This window comes from Eschrichtius robustus, chromosome 1, assembly GCF_028021215.1.
Source record: "Eschrichtius robustus isolate mEscRob2 chromosome 1, mEscRob2.pri, whole genome shotgun sequence".
NCBI lineage: Eukaryota > Metazoa > Chordata > Mammalia > Artiodactyla > Eschrichtiidae > Eschrichtius > Eschrichtius robustus.
Genome location: NC_090824.1, coordinates 160741243 through 160753600, shown reverse-complemented (window position 1 = coordinate 160753600; position 12358 = coordinate 160741243). Strand labels below are relative to the sequence as shown.

Here is a 12358-nt window from a genome sequence, read left to right as displayed (position 1 = left end):
AGGCAGTCGGAATTTATTTTGAACGTTATATGCACTTCTAGTTGCCCAGATTTAAAACGATGACCAGATATGGAAACATATAGTTGAAGAACTCATTCTAACCATAAACAATGGTCAACTCAGGATATATGTCATTTACTATGAGGAGTTTGTGTATTCCTAGAGCCAGCATATTGCAGGACACATAGTAACACAACGTATATTGATTTGAATCGGATTCTAATGTGTAAATCAGTATTCAAAAAGGCAAAGTTGCTGCCCTGCCTCTAACTTGTCTGATCTCTTTCCGGAGCTCAACCTCCTCATTTCTTCTATAAAGGACTGGCAGTAGATCAGTGTTTGCCTGAATAGAAGTTACAGGTCAATGCTTGTTTTTGTGCTTTCGAATCTTTCTAGCCCAGAACTCTAGAAAGCAGTTACCAATCAATAGAGTTGGCTCAAGTTCAAGTCAGTTTCCCAATTCTAGACTAAATCAACTCAATGGGGCCTTCCATCACTTTCTTTTCTTTTTATGGTCTATTGTTTGGAATTGTCAATCCCCATTTCTTGTACCAATATTTTGTTTATTTGTCAATTTTTTAACTTTCGGGGGGGAAGGTTGACTCCTTCAGGGTCTCAGAATGGCTTCTGAGTTCCAGAGCCAGAGTCTTCCTGGAAAGACCTTGCTTTCCACTTGATAATGATCTAGTTCTTGGCGTTTATATATGTTACCTTAGGATAGTGAATCTCAAACCCCGACCACAAGTGTTGGAATGCCAGGAGCCAGGCTGGGGAGCCCCCCAGCTAACATGAAATAATCCCATGTGCTTTCTAAGTAGAAGAAAAAAATGAATTGACTGGATAGAATTCTAATATTTTAAGTACCCACATTTTGTCTTAAATCTATGGCACCTTCTACTGTTTGTTTAAGATAGTATCTGGTATAAAGGGGTTATAATTTAATTTACTGCAAAAATACCTATTTGGTTATTACAAGTTTAATACATTAATGTCTGAAAATGTTCCCCAAAACACATTCAGGGTGCTTTGCAGTTGAATGTGTTTGAGAATCATTTCCCTGGATTGTTTGCATTTAGAAAGCAAAGGCCATGGTTGGGTGAGGTTTGAACCAGAATGAGCATCATAATTCTTCTAGTTGCTCTCTGCTTGAGAGGGGGCCAACCTCCAATCTAGAGGTTTTGTATTGGGGCTGGAATGGGAGGATGTCTCAGAAACCGGGGTGACTGATCCAACTCAGTAACTACGACTTTCCTGGTTATAGAAGTTATGATAGGTCCCAAGTGGAGATTATTGGCAGCCCTAGCCAGGTAACATGTACCTAGAGAAGGGACAGTCACCTCCAGGTTCAACCCTGCCCAAACACTGAGACAGTGGGAGATGATCTCTCCCATATCGCATCACCATAGTGAGGGATGTGGCCAATAGCCTATGACGCTGATGTTCATGGTCTAGGAGTTGAGGCTCTTAAAACCTGGCAGAAGTACAGATTCAAGAGGACTTTCTAACTTCTGTCATTTGTGGTCCCTTACTCCAAGTAACTATGATGGTTTCTTTCCCAAGCCCTGGATGCCAACTGGGGAAATTTGTTACAAAACTGAAGAACATGGCTTTCTCTTCTGATTGTCCAAAGATTTTGTTGCTCATTTTGAAAACTTATTGAAATATGGATTTTTTTTTTCTTCCTTATAAGATAGAACTTACTGAGATTGCCCGTAGGTCCTGGCTGGTCCCCAGGGTACCATGACCAGCTTGGATGTCTTTAGTATCCAGGGGAGGAAAGGCTGCTTCTCTTCCCCAGTCTTTATTCTCCAGCATCCACCTGGCACAAAACCTTTTCATGCCTTCTCCAGGTCGGCAAGACAGACAGGTCAACGTCATCCTGGGAAGACAAAGATTTTGTGCATTGGGAAAGGAAAGTCAATTCAGGAAGGCAACTAAAAGCACGTCAGTCAAGTGAGCTATTTGGATGAGTGTAGACAGCCCTCTCCTTTTCTCTTGGCTCACTGTAACACATTTTGATTGGTTGGTGAGCCCCAGCAGATATTGAATTAGTCAGCTGTCGGCACCACCACTTAAAGCTCAGGCTGCCATCTCTCCAATTGTAGTCTTATTCATTTTTTTTTTTTTTTTTTTTTCTTTTTGGCCACACAACGCTGCATGCATGTGGGATCTTAGTTACCTGACCAGGGATTGAACCCACGCCTGCTGCGGTGGAGGCGTGGAGTCTTAACCACTGGACCACCAGGGATGTCCCCAACTGTAGTCTTCAGATTCTCGAGTGGCCAGGGACCCCCTTTCAACTGTCCAACTTGCGACTCAAGTAGAGGTCATTTTGAAAGGAGATATTTGAACTCTGAAGGTCACTGTTCACCTGCTTTTTCCCTGCTGAAGACCCTCTTCAAGCTTCCTCATAGTAGATGTTGGCACAAATAGATCCTAGAATGGTAGGGACTCTCTTCAGCTGAAAGAGCACAGGAAAGAACGTTTCATCTTGTTATGGCTACATGCATTTTCCTTTGTCTGAAACATGGAGCATGGTAGACTCTTTCTCCTCGAAGAAGGGTGCTCTGTTTCTGTTGTTTATGCAGGGCATAGACTTTCTGCATGAAAACATTCCCATCTGCCCTTGTTCCACTCACTTAAGTGTTCAAGGGAAATCTGATCATTCCTTCCCGGGTACCTTTCACCTTTGCTAGAGATGATCACAACAATAACTTAATATTTATGAAGAATTTCATGTATGCCAGGCGCTGTTCACAACTGTTAACATGCCTTATTTTCTGTACTCCTCACAACAGCCCTGTGAGGAATTCCCATTTTATGAATGAAAGGACTGAGCTACAGAGCAGTAAAGTCACTCTCGCAAGGTCACTGGGCTTGGCAGTGGCAGAGACAAGATTCGAGTCCTGGACCCTTGAGCCCATTTTTGGAACCACCATCCAAACTTGACCTATCTTCAAACATGGTTCTTGGATTGGTTCTCTATGGATGGGACAGGGAGGGAAATCTAAGGTAACTGAATTCTGCTTTGTTTTTTTTTGTGTTTTTTTTTTCATCCAACAAGAAGCCATAACTTTATTAATGATAGAAACAGTACAAATTTCAAACCCAGCTGCAGTTACTCTTTTGAAACACCAAAAAAAGGTCCTCTTTTCAAGATGGTTACATTGTTAATGCCATAATAGCATTTACAATATCATTACTGTTGTTCTTCAGGGCTCGGACTGCCTTTGCTCTCGACACATTTGCTTGTGACATGACCAATTCTATGTCCTTATCTTCCACACCTGTTTCATCAACCTCTTCCTCTTCACTCTCCTCTTGTACAGTTGGAGTCTGTGTGTTTTCTTGAATGTTTGAGACAGCTTCACCTTGAACTTTGAATTTCTCAGCAGCTGCTAACTGTGCTTGCTGAGATAAATCCTCGATCTTGGCTTCCCCAAAAACTATGTAGGTATCTGAAACTGGGCTCTTGTATACATCTGGTTTTGTGATGACAAAAAGGATATTCTTAGATTTCCGGATAGTGACTCTAGTAACCCCTGTAACCCGTCGAAGACCCAGTTTGGACATAGCCTTCCGTGCCTTCTTTTCACTCCGGCTCTGTTTTGCTTTACTGACTGGTTCTTCATCGATTTCAGCTGCCGCTGCCAGCTGGGCTTGTTGTGTGGTTGCCCGTGTAGAATCCTGTTCCTCAAGCTCTGGTACTGATTCATCACTATCAGATTCTGTTCCAGACCCTGTCTCAGCCTGGGGCTGTGGCAACTCCTGCTCTGTAGCAGGGACGGTTTCTGTGGCTTCACCGGGCGTTTTGTGCGGGGAACGCGGAACCAAGATGGCGGCAGAAAGAGAGCGAGCGACAGCCTGCTTTGTTTTTTTTGCACGTATTTCATCACATTCATGTGAGAGAGTGCAATGCTCTCTATGTGCCATTGTCACCACTTCACAGTTGGGCAATGTCACAGGTGATTGGCTAGGTGGACGTGTCCAAAGGCACAGACCTAGAGAATGGCAGAGGTAGGTTTTGAACTCAGATCTATCTGTGTGTTAAGAAAAGCATACGCTGCCTGGGGAGAAAGGGAGAGAAGAAAAGACAAGATATGCTTGTTAGTCTTTTCATGCAAGCTCCTCACTCTGTCATTCGACAAACATTTATTGACACTACAAAGTGCTGGCACTTTCTAGGTAGGTGGGAGGCACTTTTAATGGCAGCCTCTGTGACTCAATCACTTTCCTTTCACAGTGGAAAAAAAATTGCAAATAATTGCTCTTCAAAAAACAGGTGAAAAGATTCTTTTTAAAAAATTAAGTTTTTAAATGAAAGTAGTTGATTTACAATGTTGTGGTAGTTTGTGGTGTACAGCAAAGTGATTCAGGTAGACTTAGGTGAAAAGATTCTTGATGATTCCTGGGGTAGGTAGAACTTGACCCTGTTCAAGGATGGAGGACTTGACCCTGTTCAAGGATGGAGGGAAATGAACTCTCTTCCCTAGGTTTGAGAAACTATGTCTCTAATGAGAGAAAGAACCTTGGAACTTCTGGTTTTCCTGATGATTTCCAAGTGCTGTTGTTGTCAGGATGATGCTGATTTCACTCACATTCCTTAGATCTGATTCCCCTTTTTCCTCCTCATCTTGCATAGTTCTTCAGCTATGTAGGACTCCTGATAGATTCCACCGCAGATTTCAGGCTGTCCTTTTGTCTGAGTGGGAGAGGGCGTGGGCTAGAGAAATAGGATGAACAGGGTATCAGCTGCTCTCCACGCCCGATGCACTCAAAGCACACGGACACTGACACCCAGATGTGTTTATACACGTGCCTGAGGGCCTGCCTGGACACAGACACACAGACACACTAGCTAAACACACACAAAGATCAACAAATAAACCGTCCGGTCACTAGGGTGACACACACTTCCACTGCAAACACAATTTGTTTTTTCACTGTTTATTTTATGTTGGAGTATAGCCGATTAACAACGTTGTGACAGTTTCAGGTGCACAGCAGAGCGACTCAACCATACATATACATGTATCCATTCTCCTCCAGACTCCCCTCCCATCCAGGCTGCCACATAACATTGAGCAGAGATCCCTGTGCTATACAGTAGGTCCTTGTTGGTTATCCTTTTTAAATATAGCAGTGTGTACGTGTCAATCCCAAACTCTCTAACTCTCCCTTCCCTCCACCCTTTCTCTACCAGGTAACCATAAGTTCATTCTCAAAGTCTGTGAGTCCGTGCAAACACAATTTTGTAACGTTGTTAAATGCACCCAATTGCTCCTGGTCATCATTTCGTCCAGTCGTCCTAAGCTTGTGAGATGCATTAAGCTCTGAGCAGTGATTGGAAAAAATCCCTCAAGTATATCACCCCTTCCACTCACCAACACGGAGGCCGCTTTTTATTTGGTGGTTATTATTCTTGGTTTCGAGGAGGAGAGTGTATCTTGTTCAGGCATCAGGGGAAAGTAGGTGCTGTTCCTCAGTCACACCTGTCCCCGATCCAGGGGACAAACAGACACCTGGGGCCTGGTCTCCCTTTCTCTTTCCATCACCAGGGGCAGAGAGCCTCTTTCCCCAGGACCCACAGCAGGTGGGTATTCACCGCATCCCCTTGCTCTCGTCCTCCTGAAATAAGCAAGTGAACCGATCAGGGGCTGGCCTCAGAATCTTCCTTCCCTCCACATGTCAAGGCAGCCCCCAGATTTCAAAGACCTGCCCCCAGTCATTTCACATGGGCCAATCTCCCCATCCCAAGGCAGTTCACGCCCCAGGGTGAAGCGGGGAAACAGCGCCCTGAGACTCGCCACCTGCATGGGAGTGCAGGGGCCAGGCCTGGGGGCCAGGCACACCCCCATCCTAGGATAGATCTCCCTGGAGGCCCAGCCAGTGTTTTCACAGCTGCGGCTGGGAGGCTGCTCCCCAAGTTCCTTACACACAGTTGGCCTGTGCCCCAGCAGCTGTGCACACCCAGGCATGACCCCGGTCCCAGCAGAGAGTGGGGGGCCCTGGCCGCTGTGCCCGGAACCAGGGACAGAACCGACCCACCTCACCGGGGCGGGCTGCATCTTGCTTTCCTGACCCACTTCGTTTACACAGCTATTAAGGGGTACTCACGTGGCTTCCCCGGCCTTCTATAACTCCCCGGGCAGCAGTGACAGCCTTATTAACTGCAAATGGCTTCTTGTGGCAGTGTTCCGTTTCTAAGATTAATAATCAGCGTTTAATAAAAACAAAGAGGGGGAGACACAGGAGGAAAAAACAGACTGCTTTGCCCCTTTCCTGTGTATTACCCTGGCGGGAGGCCACGAACAGTACCAGCAATAGACCTCGAGTGGTTAGTCCTGCGCCAAAGACACACCAGCGTGTGCACACGCATGCACACGAGCACACACACGGACACGCACACCTGTTCCGGGAACTGCACTTCATCCCTCACTTGGCCAAAGTCAGGCTTAGGCCCTTCTTCTTAGTCCCTGCCATCCCCATCCTCCAGGTCCCCAATCCCACCATCTACAGCGACTTTGACAACTCAGAATCACGTCATTAACTGATGTCTTTCAAGGAAGGGAGGAAAGGAGGGTGGTTGCTGGCTCTGGCGTCGTTACCTTTTCCCCTTCCTTCTCCCTCTCCATCAGGCCAGTCATCTGTAAGACAAAGGGCTCCCTCCTGCCAAGGCCCAGGGGAGTGGAGGTAAAGATGTAGTTAATTAAATTTACTCAGTGAGATCAACTGTCAAGATTAGGAGCTGGGTTTATGGTCACTAAAAATAAACAGGGCTGAGGAGGACAGGACGGAAGAGATGGGAGTGGGAAGGTGGGTGGAGGTGAAGAGGGACTTGGGGCTTTGGATGCTTGGATGCCGGGCTGATATTTAAAGACCTTTGACTTTGTGAAGATCTTGGCAAGCAGCTGACATCTCCTGGGAACCTGGGGAGGTTTTTCCGATAACAAACAATCCCACTTGTAGGCTGAGGGGACTCTTCCCCTCTCTGGGTGTGCAGAGGCTGTAGGAAAAAGAGCTCTTTGTTCGTGGTGAGAAGCGTGGTTCTTTCATTCCCTCTTTGACACCCCAGCGAGCAACCCTCACCCCATTCTCTTCCTCTACCTCCGAGCTGTGTGGATTGTGAACAGAAAGCTTTGTGGAGAGGGTGCACAGGCAGGCAGCTGTCCCGGAGACAGAGTGCCTGCAGCTACCCTTCCCAATGTATTCCAGACCCTGCCTGGCCAGGGCATCCTCTCTCCTTTCTTGGAGGCTGAAAAGTCTCCTGACTGGGGTCCACTGGCAAAGGGCATGTGGATGCCCTTAGAGATTCACTCAAACAGGCTCATTAAGTTGACATCTGTAGCCTGAGGGAGGGGTCCAGAAGCACCAGCTTACCCAGGAATCAATGATCGGATGGTACTAGCTCTTTCATTTTCCAGCTGTTCTCTTTCTGAAAGGCTCCTAGTCCTTCCTCAAAACCGTCACAGGTGTCACGTCTTCTAACCCTTCAACACCAGTTCCCAAGTCAAAGCTGATCTATCTGTCCTCTGCTAGTTCAGCATTAACTCTTACCATTGCAGGCTTGCCCTATTGCCTGCTCCCTCCTAAATCATAAGCACGGAGAGGGCATGGACCACATGCCTTTTCATCTTGCTCTTCCCCATCCCCTCATGTAGTGCTCCTAGGGGAGCTCAAGGGGGTTGAGACCTGAAAGGGTGAAGGTGGGCAGCATCTGTGGCACACCGGGTTTACATTCTGGTTTAGCCACGGGTGGGCCTGACACCAGGGAGTCCCATGAGTGCATCCGAATGTCAGTGACTATTGTCAAAGGACCTCCTGACGTGAAAAATGGCTGTCACTCTCCTATTCTGAGCTTTACCTTGGAAACACCCAGAGAATGGAGTCAGTGCCTTTCAGATTAATTTACTTATCAAAATGTCATTCTGCAAAAGCTACTTGTTAGCTGAGAGTCTCTTCATGTTTCTCTTGCTTTGAGCAGATGGCCTTCCTCTGTTAACACATAGGGGGCTAAGATGTTAACACATTGGCCTTCCAATGTAAATACATAGGGATGCTAAGAGTTGGGGCCTGTGTTGGGGGGCTTAGAATCCCTGAGGCAGAGGTGGTTCCCCTAGACTAAAGCTCAGGCTTCCAGGAGTTCACCATCAAGGCATTCATTTGTCATGCAAATTCCCCTCTCTGCAGGCAGGGCTAGAATAGAAGGCAGAAAAATAAACTTTGACAGGGAGAGGGAAGAAAAAAAAGAATCATTTCTAATGAAGAAGGGTACAGAGCACATCAAAGTTTTTTTAAAAAAATGTTTTCCAAGATACAGACATAAGCTCAAAAAGCCATCATCTACCAGGAAATGTGTCCTTACTTTTAATTTCTTATATTTAACATTCAGGGAAATGTAATAAAGCTGCACTATGGAAATGCCAGTGCGAGGTGAAGACAGGATGAACAGGGTTTCTTTCTTTTTTTTTTCAACATCTTTACTGGGGTATAATTGCTTTACAATGTTAGTTTTTGCTGTGTAACAAAGTGAATCAGCTATACGTATACATGTATCTACATATCCCCTCCCTCTTGCGTCTCCCTCCCACCCTCCCTATCCCACCCCTCTAGGTGGTCACAAAGCACCGAGCTGATCTCCCTGTGCTATGCGGCTGCTTCCCACTAGCTATCTATTTTACATTTGATAGTGTATATATGTCCATGCCACTCTCTCACTTCGTCCCAGCTTACCCTTCCCCCTCCCCGTGTCCTCAAGTCCATTCTCTACGTCTGCGTCTTTATCCCTGTCCTGCCCCTAGGTTCTTCAGAACCTTTTTTTTTGTTTTTTTAGACTCCATATATATGTGTTAGCACACGGTATTCGTTTTTCTCTTTCTGACTTACTTTACTCTGTATGACAGACTCTATGTCCATCCACCTCACTACAAATAACTCAATTTCGTTTCTTTTTATGGCTGAGTAATATTCCATTGTATATATCATCTTATATATAAAAAATCCTAAAGACGCCACCAAAAAACTGTTAGAACTTATCAACAAATTCAGTAAAGTTGCAAGATACAAAATCAATATACAGAAATCAGTTGCATTTCTATACACTAACAACGAAATATCTGAAAATGAAATGAAAGGAAAGAAAAGAATCCCATTCTTGGCCATCATCAAAAAATCTACAAACAATAAATGCTGGAGAGGGTGTGGAGAAAAGGGAACCCTCTTGCACCTTTGGTGGGAATGTAAATTGATACAGCCACTATGGAGAACAGTGTGGAGGTTCCTTAAAAAACTAAAAATAGAACTACCCTATGACCCAGCAATCCCACTACTGGGCATATACCCTGAGAAAACCATAATTCAAAGAGTCATGTACCACAATGTTCATTGCAGCACCATTTACAGTAGCCAGGACGTGGAAGCAGCCTAAGTGTCCATCGACAGATGAATGGATAAAGAAGATGAACAGGGTTTCTTAATCTCACAGTCCACTGTGCTCTGTCTGTCTCCCGGTCACAGACACAGACCAAAGGGCAGGGGCTTTCAGACCTCATCAGCTGTTCTGCAGAAATTAAAAAACAAAACAAAACAAAAACCAGTCTTACCCCCTGCCCCAACTCTGGGCCAGTTCCTTCAGCTTTCCTGGGAGAGTGTCAGACAATCAGAACACACTGGAACACAGCTTCTCTGAGAATGCTGCCCTGCTTTCTAGAGCTGGGGAACGTGCAAAGTGATTGTTAGACTCTTCCCCATCTTGGAGAAATCTCCTCAGTCCCTGGGCTGGAATCTGGGCCTAGTACTCACACTGAAATTAAGGCCTTGTCACCTGCCTTCTTGGCTCTAGATACACCGTTCCCCGTTTAGGGGCAATGCCTTCTGCATGTTCACCTTTGCATTGGGTGTCGTTTATTCTCTACGTGCGTTTGCTCACCTGTGTATGTGCATCGAACATACAAAGGGCGTAATGTGCTTTAGAGAATCCTGAAAGAGGAAACAACAATCAATATGCCTGTCCAAACAATTAGAAAGAAATGTTTCTGAGTCTCCTAAATCTATCTGGCGTGTGTTAGATGCATGCTCTCAGGCTGGCTGCCGTTAGATAGCTTCTAAATAATGCAAAGACAATCAGATGTACAAATAAGCAATTCAATTTGGGTGGTTGATTATTGGAATAATGCTCATGCACCCAAGGCGTGACATTTCCAATCACATCTCCATTTCATTTCTCAGGCAGTAATGATCTTTCTACCTCTACCCGTGAAAAGTGATCTCATGGCTGGAGGATTTGGACATGGGCTAGTATTCTTGGGTTCTATGATTGACTGTCCATCTTGCTTGAATATTCATTCCTTGGACACGTGAAACAAGAGTGTCTCCTTTGATTCCTCTCTACAGTATGGAAATGCCAGCATCAACAAGCTACGTTTTCTCAAACAAATGTCAAACGTGTTTAGGAATCTTCCAAGGTTGAGGTCTTGCAGATGACCTTAATATGGCTTGGCGTTTTCACTCTCCAAGTTCTTCATTGTCTACAGCTCCTGGAAAAGGCATGATGAGATCTCCTTAGTGTCCTGCAGTCCTTACTATTTATTGGGGTTTTTTTTTGTCTTTTTAAAAAAAATGTTATTGAAGTATAGTTGATTTACAATGTTGTGTTAATTTCTGCTGTACAGCAAAGTGACTCAGTTATACATATGTATATTCTTTTTCGTATTCTTTTCCATTTCAGTTTATCACAGATTACTGAATATAGTTCCCTGTGCTATACAGTAGGACCTTGTGGTTTATCCGTTCTATATATACTAGTTTGTAAATCGTTTTATTTCAAAAGCATGCTAATATAGTAAGAGGATCTCCATAGAGTTCAAGACTCAGCTCCGGCACCACTTCCTCCAGGAAGCCTTCCCTGACACACTTCCCAACTTAGCCCGGTCCTCCTCCTCCATATTCCCAAAGCACCTGTGGTTGTTTTTCCTCAGTCATAAGCAAAGTCATCTTCTCTGGCTTCCTTAATGGACTGAGAGGCCCTCAGGATCCACATTATATTAATCTGTGCTCCCAGAAAGGTGCTTGAACAGCACAGCTACAGAAAGACCATAGCAGATCTGCCTGTCCACTCACCCCAGGCCTACGAACGATTGCAAATAGTTGTTCACTGTCCATGGTGGCACCAATATTCTAGACATTTTAAGCAGTTTATTTCTACTGCTGCCAGTTGCTGTATTAGAAATAAATGATGCCCCAATGCAGAGAATGTAATACCCACCTTGCCCTTCTTGGGGCCCCTTCCTGATTAATGTTCTCTCTTGCTTTCTGCACCCGCCACTAACTGTGTGCAAATTCAGAAAATGAACTCTCCAAGTCTCTCATTGTTACGATCTTTTTTTTCTAGGATTGCCTAGTTTTCTCACATAGTCTTCACCTCCAGACAACATCTTCTCTATTCCCTCTCCACACCTTCTCTCCCCAAAACACTCCAAACAAAAGCTAAAATAAATTGTATGACATAGTGTTTCTAGCATGAGCTGAATAATAGGGGTAAAGTCTTTTGCCAAAGGAAATCATCTCTAACTGGGAATATCTGACTTCAGTAAGCCATTTGATAGCATATAAGATGAATAGTACCCTCTGAAGGCATCCATCACCACAGCCCTGATGAGTGCACACTACAGTAAACAAGACAGACATTATCCTTGTCCTCATGGAACTTATGGTGGGGGAAGCGGGAATATAAACCTACAAATAACAAATAGACTTGATACAGTAAGTGCCCTACATATGAACAAGTTCCATTCCGAGAGCACGTTCGTTAAGTCCAATTTGTTTGAAAGTCCAACAAAGTTAGCCTAGGTACCCAGCTAACACAATCGGCTATATAAGTACTGTACTGTAATAGGTTTATAATACTTTTCACACAAATAATACTTAAAAATAAACAAATACAAAAAATAAAGAAAACATTTTGACTCTTACAGTACGGTACTTTGAAAAGTACATCAGTACAGTACAACAGCTGGCATCCAGGGGCTGGCATCGAGTGAACAGGCAAGAAGAGTTACTGACTGGAGGAGGGAGAGGAGGTGGGAGATGGTAGAGCTGAAGGATCGTCAGCAATAGAAGGTGGAGGGCGAGCTGCAATTTCACTCACGCCTGATGATGGAACGCACGTTCACATCTTTGAAAGTTTGCAACTTGAAGGTTTGTATGTAGAGAACTTATTGTATTTACATTGGGGAAAATATCTGAAGGAAATAGATGGGGTGATATGATAGACAGTAATTTGGGGAGCTTTCTCTGAGGAGGTGGCATCTGAGCTGCGTCTAGAAGGGTGATGAAAGACACATATGTGAAGAGTGAGTGG

At 44.7% G+C, this 12358-nt stretch overlaps 1 pseudogene; it reads right to left on the bottom strand.

The window, feature by feature from the left end:
* Nucleotides 1-3049: 3049 nt before the first annotated feature.
* On the bottom strand, nucleotides 3050-3933 carry LOC137767432 (nascent polypeptide-associated complex subunit alpha pseudogene; annotated as a pseudogene).
* Nucleotides 3934-12358: the final 8425 nt, after the last annotated feature.